A 7,498-nucleotide genomic window follows, 5' to 3' on the forward strand; every position below is an offset into this window, starting at 1 on the left:
CAGGGTCACCTCAGTTTAAGTACTGGTCTCTTCTCCACTCCGCTCTGCTCCGCTCCCCTCCTTTCTGTCGTCCCCTCACCTCCACTGCCTTGGCAGTGGCACTGGTCATTCTCATTCACCGATGCCGAGCCAAGAGGCTCGTCTCGGTCTGGCTCTCTGCTTTCACAATTCCCTTCCTCCCCTTTGGCGTTTTGCATTTTGCATCCAGGCACGGCCGCGATCTTCTGCGCCCCAGCTGATCGCCCTGAAGAACTCTCTCGGCGTCGCAGTCTCTGGCGCCCCTACAGCAGAGTGAAAGCATTTAGTATCTAGCCCCCCCAACGGGGAAAAGGTAGCAGATCGACTTCGGGCCATTTCAAGTCTGGATTGATTCATTCCTGATGATTTTTTCACTGTAGTCTCAGAGGAGCAGCGGACCCACCATCTCCACACTGCTCACACCGGAACCAGAACCAACCTACCCAATCTTTCGACCACGCAGTCTAAAGAAATGCAGGCTCTAAAAGCAAACCTCCAGAAATCTCAAGAAGAAGAGCGCACAGCTTCCAAGAAGTTGAGAGATGTTGAGGTTCAACTCTTAAAAACAGAAGACGCCTTGCAGGCATTGAAGAAAATTTGTGAAGACAAACAACCTGAAGAGAGAGGAGAACTTCAGCCTAAATTAAAATTACTTACCCAAAAATTGGAAGCTAGTGATAAGAGAACCCAGGTAACATGCAATGTACATTGCTTAGAACTTCATAGCAGGCTCTGTGAGCAGAATGGGAGACTTAGGCATGAAGCTTTGTCCACACCTCTTTTGCCCCCAGCCACCTGCTTCAGCCCATTTACAGCCAGCCTTTCTCCTCCTATGACCCTCCCCTGGACATTGCAGATATGTCACCAGGATCCGAGGGAGGGTGAGTAGCAGGCGCCATGGCCCTTGGGAAGCAGACAGGCAAGAGTGTGTTGGGAGCTCCAGGACCAGAACAACAGGCAACTCAAAGGGGATTGACAAAGAGGTTCCAACAAAAGAGGACGATGAAAAGGCTGGCATGGCTTCTGCCATTGCAGGTGTGTGTGGGAGCATGACAGGCAAATGGAGGTGGCGTGTGGCTTATCCTATCTTCCACTGTGCAATCAGCAAACGTTACACATTTTGAAAAGAATCACTCTTGCTTTAACTAATCACATGAAAAAGTCCATCTCTGATAATATGAGCCTAGCCAGCACATTTAAAACTGTATACTGACTAAACCTACCATATTTGGCATCATACCAAGGGAAAAATAAAGCATATTATGGTTTTATTATAATTGAACAAAATCTATCTATTTATTTTCTCTTTAATCTGCATTACGGATTGTAAGCATCATATGACCTTATTTTTGGTTATTCATGTTATTTTGGATATTATTCTTTCACAATGTAGGTCGATTCCCATTTCAAAAATTGAGGATTTTCATCTTTTTGGAAACATTTAATAAAATTTCAGTTGTCTTCCTCTAATTTCTAATTCAATATTGTATGATTGAAAATATTGAATAACATTACTGATGATTTATTTGTAATGTCTTTTAGGATTTGGAAAAGCAGCTGTCATTGAAAACTGACTCTTTTAGACATCAGTTAGCAGCTGAGAGAAAAAGACAACCGAAGCTCAGTCAATCACTGCCAATTTACAAATAGAAAGGGAGTCACTGAAGTTGAAACTTAAGGTATTTAGAAGCTTAAATAAAATTTTGCTTACCACACAAGGCATCCAAGATGCTAGTCACCAATACTCATTTGAGCTGAGCCTATCTTGTTTTGTGGGTCTTTCTGTCAGCTTTTGACTATCAAAACTGTAGATTAGAAAAATGTATTAATTCACGTTAAGCCACTTGCATACATTTCTAGGAAAAAGTACTATTTGAAAAGTGTCTGCCAATATGAAAATAATATGTTTTTTAAACCTCTTACTCAAGTTCTGTACTGATAGAAAATTGAGAGGGAAAACGGCACAAATATGCCTAAGGAAATATTTAAAATACAGATAAATAAAATGAAATACTGGGGGGAGTTACACAGTGAAATGTATGATATCTAAAGGACTGTCATTAATGTAATAAACTATGCTATCAACATAAATTTAATAATGCATTTCTTTAGAAAAAAAAAGGGAACTCGGCATAACAAATATTTATTCCCACCGGATGTGTAAAGGTCAGCCGGAGAAAACCGATTCATGTTCTTCCCCAAAAGGTAGCACAGAGTGTTTCATACTTTATTGCGGAATAAAGATATGATAATTCTTTGACACGTCAAAAATATTTCAAATCCTTGCTGTATTTTCTCCTTGAAATACTGCATTATATGAACTCTTTATTTATCTCATTATCTATTATTCATGGGTCCTGATTAAATAGATTCACTCTCGTCATTCTCTCTAGAAGTGAGAGATAAGGGGAGAATAAGGGGATATTTACTAAGAAAGCTCACTAAATTCAAAATCCCTTTCTTAAGATTTTAGTGTATGTGTGTGATATATAGATCATATTCAATCAAATCCAAGTATAGTCTGACATATTTTGATGACTTCTGGAGCCTTTCAATTTGGGATATAAGCCTGGCTGTGGCACTGAAATTGCTTTATTCCCTTTTTTCTTGCTCCAAATTTAAAGCCAAAGACATTTCCCCCAATCCCACCTCCCTCATATACATTCAACATATATGCTGAATTAATAAGGAGAGTTATTTCTAATCCCTTCACACAATTCTGCATTTTTGAACAGAAGCAATTTATCACTGCCTTGTCCCATGAAGCATGAAACAATCCCCTTGCATTTGCCATTGAAGAGATTATCTAACATCTTCCTGTCATGTGGCTCCTATCCAATATACACAGTCCCCAAATTATGACTGTAATGAAGCTCAAAATTTTGACCATAGGTTATGATGGTAATAAATCAAGGCACCCATATGACCAATCTGATTTTACAACTTTTTTGTGGTATTAATTAAATGAATGTCTCATTTGTAATGTGGGGGATGGGACTCCATCAGAACTCTGGAATTGAGTCATACTCAAAATATAAATGCTTTGGGAGGAGCATCATAACTCTGAATTCAAAGCAACTGTGAAATGAGGAATATGTGAGACTATATGTGAGAAACATGTGAAAAAAATTACATCAGAGTTATCCCTCAACAGGTCCCTTAGTCCAGAGGTCCCCAACCGCCGGTCCCCGGACCGGGACCGGGCCGTTGGGGTTTTCCAGCCGGTCCGCGGCGGCGCTGCCCTCCCGGCAGAAGACATTATGCAGGACAGGGTGGGGCGTCGGGCAGGGCGGGGAGAATCAGGAGGCTCCTTTGGCGGCTGGGGGCTGCCTGGCTTTGTGATTTTGGCTGGGGGGGAGTTAGGAAGGTCCTACTTCTCCCCCCCCAGCCAAAAACTCAAAGCCTATCTGCTGGATACGGGCGATGAGCGGGACGAGCGTGCCTGTCCGGCCGGGGAAGAATCGCCCCGGCCGGACCTCAGTTTCAGCTGGGGGGGGCGAGAACACCGCCTCCCAGCTGGGCGAGCCTGAGCAGAGCGCAGGCTTGCCCACACGCTGCCTTTGGCAGCACAAGCGTGCTTGTCCGGCCGGGGAAGAATCGCCCCGGCCGGATGTCAGTTTCAGCTGGGGGGGGCGAGAACACTGCCTCCCAGCTGGGTGAGCCTGCGCCGCCGCCGTCCGTGCCTCGGTTCCGTAGCTCCGCCTCACAGCTGATCACCCTGCTGCCGCTGCTGAGAGAAAAAAAGAGAGAGGGGGGAAGAGAAAGAGATAGCAACAGAGGGAGAGAGGGGGGGTTAGCAACAGAGGGACAGAGAGAAAGAGAGAGGGGGGATAACAACAGAGGGAGAAAGAGAAGGAGAGAGAAAGAGAGAGGGAGAGGGGGGCAGAAAGAGAAAGAAAGAGATAGCAAGAGAGGGAGAGAGAGAAAGAGAGATGGAGAGAGGGGGAGAGAAAGAGATAGCAAGAGAGGGAGAGAGAAAGAGAGGGGGGAGAGAAAGAGATAGCAAGAGAGGGAGACAGGAGGTTAGCAAGAGAGGGACAGAGAGAAAGAGAGGGGGGATAGCAACAGAGGGAGAGAGAGAAAGAGAGAGGGAGAGAGGGGGGAAAGAAAGAGAGAAAGAGATAGCAAGAGAGGGAGAGAGAGAAAGAGAGAGGGGGGATAGCAACAGAGGGAGAGAGAGAGAAAGAGAGAGGGGGAGAGGGGGAAAGAAAGAGAGAAAGAGATAGCAAGAGAGGGAGAGAGAGAAAGAGAGAGGGGGGATAGCAACAGAGGGAGAGAGAGAGAGAGAGGGGGGGAGAGGGGGAAAGAAAGAGAGAAAGAGATAGCAAGAGAGGGAGAGAGAGAAAGAGAGAGGGAGAGAAAGAGATGGCAAGAGAGGGAGAGAGAGAGGGAGAGAGGGGAGACAGAAAGAGAGAGAAAGAGAGAGGGGGAGAGAGAGAGAAAGAGAGGGAGAGGGAGAAAGAGAGAGGGAGAGAGGGGGGAGAAAGAGAGAGAAAGAGATAGCAAGAGAGGGAGGGAGAGAAAGAGAGAGGGAGAGAGGGGGAGAGAAAGAGAAAGAGAGGGAGAAAGAGAAATGGAGAGAGGGGGGAGAGTGAGAAAGAGAGGGAGAGGGAGAAAGAGAGAGAGGGAGAGAGAGAAAGAGAGAGGGAGAGGGGGGAGAGATAGCAAGAGAGGGAGAGAGGGGGGAGAGAGGGGGGAGAGAAAGAGAGAGGGAGAGAGAGAGAGGAGATAAAGGAAGAGGAGAGATAGAAAGGAAGAGAGAGAAAGAAAGAGGGATAGAAAGAGAGTGAGAGATGCTCAGTGAGCCTTTCTTTGAAGTTGCCTTTCTTTCTTTCTTTCTTTCTCTCTTTCTTTTGCTCTCTTGCTCTTTCATTCTTTTTTCTCTCTTGCTTTCTTTCTTTCTTTTTCTTTCTCTCCTTCCCTCCTTCCATTTCTTTCATTCCCCCTCTCTATTTTTATTTCTCTTTCATTCTTTCTTTCTTTCTTTCTCTTTTTCTTTCTCTTTTACCTTCCCTTCCTCTATTTCTTCTTTTCTTTCTCCTTCCTACCTTCTTCCCTCCCTCCCTTCCTTCAGTCTTTCCTCTCTTACTCTCCCCTTTCATAAGTTTCCTTGCTTCCTTCCTCTGTTCCTGTCCCTTCCCCCTTTCTTTCTTTCTTTCTTTCTTTCTTTCTTTCTTTCTTTCCTTCCTCCATTTCTTGCTTTCCTTTTCCTTCCTCCCTTCTTTCCTCCCTCATTCCCTTCTTTCACTCCTTCCTCTCTTACTCTCCCCTTTCACCCCTCCCCAAAGAAGGTAAATTTCATACATAATTGGTATGTCGCAAAATAAAGTAGTTTTAAAATGGCGGGGAGGGGGCCCCTCAGACACTTAGGCTGTATGGGGCCCCAAAATTCCTGATGGCGGCCCTGGCTCCACCCCTCCATAACCCCACCCCCATATGACCAAAGCCCCCCCCCCCACCGGGCCATGGAAAACTGGTCTAGCTTAAAGCCGGTCCCTGGTGCAAAAAAGGTTGGGGACCTCTGCCTTAGTCAACACAAAGATAACATGCAGAAGACCAAGGAACAGGCAACAGGATGAAATAGATGGCTTAATAGGAGATTCTGTTATGTTTGCATGCTGTTAAAAAAAATGAAGATCCCCGATTGGACCAGAAGCAGCCAATAGGAACCCGCAGGCTGACCAATAGGAAGCCTGCAAGCGCAACCAACCGGGAGCTTCAGTGCGAAGACTTGAAACAATGTCACCAATCCCGGCGCTGGCAACAAAGTATATAAGTGCGGGTTTTGCCAGGGTTTCCTTTAACTCTTTAATCCTTTTCCAGCCTGCGAGCTGGACTTTCGGAATGCTCCTACTGATTTAATAAAGAGCTGTTGTCACTTTCCTCGGCCACTTGCCTCTGATTTAACAGTGGCGACAAGGGGTTTCGAACCTTTCCACGAAAAAGACCAGAGATTGCTACACCAATACCCCACGCTCTGCCTTTCTTCAACCCCAAAGAGGACACACGGTCGGCATACATGTCCAAATTTCGAATCTTCCTTCAAGTGAACAATCTCGACCATGCCACAGACAACAGAAAACGAGCGATCTTCCTCCTCTACTGCGGCCCCATGATCTACAACCTGGTCACCACGCTCGCAGACCAGGAATCCATAGAGGACATCTCCTGGACAGCACTACAAGAGAAACTCGCAACCCATTTTCAGCCAACAACTCCTGTCCGCCTCAGCCGACACTAATTCTCTCTGCTGAAACAGGCTGAAGGTGAGTCCATAAATGACTTTGTCACCCGGCTGCGAGCCCTGCTAACGAAATGCAAGTATAAAGATCCAGAGGAACATCTGGTGGACCGCTTAATCTTCGTGATGAGCAACCTAGCTTTACAAAAAAAGTACCTCATCGAAGAAGAAACGTCTTTACAAGACATCATGAAAGCCGTCAAAGCTGCTGAGATTTCTGATGCATCTGCCGCCGAACTCAAACGCACAGCTTCATCCGTGCACAAGGTGACAGAAATCGCCCCGTCACACACAGGAGACTCTGCCAAACAACCGCCCGAAGCAGCAACAGACAAAGACTACTGCCTTCAGGTCCGCCGCTCCTCACAATTTGGCAACCCTCAGCGACCTTTCCCACCGTGTTTTGGCTGCAATGGCTCCCACTCCCGATACCGATACCCTTTCAAAGATGCCCTCTGCCACCGATGCCATAGAAAAGGGCACATCGCCGAAGTTTGCTGAGCACCCGCTCCAGGGGACTTCAACCAACCCTGGCAGCGCCAGCCAGCCACAGGCGGAAATTCCAACGCTCCCTATAACCACGGGAACTTCAAGCAGTCCACGGGCTTTGGCTCAGGATCCTGCAAAGGTAATTCCCCCTTTTCAATTAACCACAACTCTACACCGGCCCAGGGGAAGCTTTTCACCTCTCTTCTAATTAACAATCGGCCCTGTAAGATGGAAATTGACACGGGCTCCCATTACTCCATAATGCTGTGGCATAAATTCCACCTATATTTCACACATATTCAAAAAGACCAACTAACTCCCTGGACTTTTGGGCTGGCAGACTTTCAAGGAAATACCATTCCGGTATTGGGGTCTATCGATGTGCCTGTATGCTCCGAACATTTTAAAGGACTGTTACCACTAATTGTCGTACACGGCCCTAAACACACCCTGTTGGGGCTAGATTGGTTCCAGCTGCTAGACATGGGCATCACAGGCATTCACTCCGTTACCGACCAAAAAATCCCTCCAAAGGACATAATGAAGGATTTTGCTGACGTATTCGAACCAGGGCTGGGCACATACAAGGGGCACCCCAATATCATTCAACCTCGACCCATCGATACCCCCAATTCGCCTAAAACCCCGGAGGGTACCTTTGCCATTACTCCCAAAGGTCGACCAGCAACTAGATAAGTTAATCACCCAAGGAGTCCTTGTACCAGGTGATCACGCTAAATGGGAGACCCC

This window comes from Erythrolamprus reginae (assembly GCF_031021105.1).
Source record: "Erythrolamprus reginae isolate rEryReg1 chromosome 4 unlocalized genomic scaffold, rEryReg1.hap1 SUPER_4_unloc_1, whole genome shotgun sequence".
Taxonomy (NCBI): Eukaryota; Metazoa; Chordata; class Lepidosauria; order Squamata; family Dipsadidae; genus Erythrolamprus; species Erythrolamprus reginae.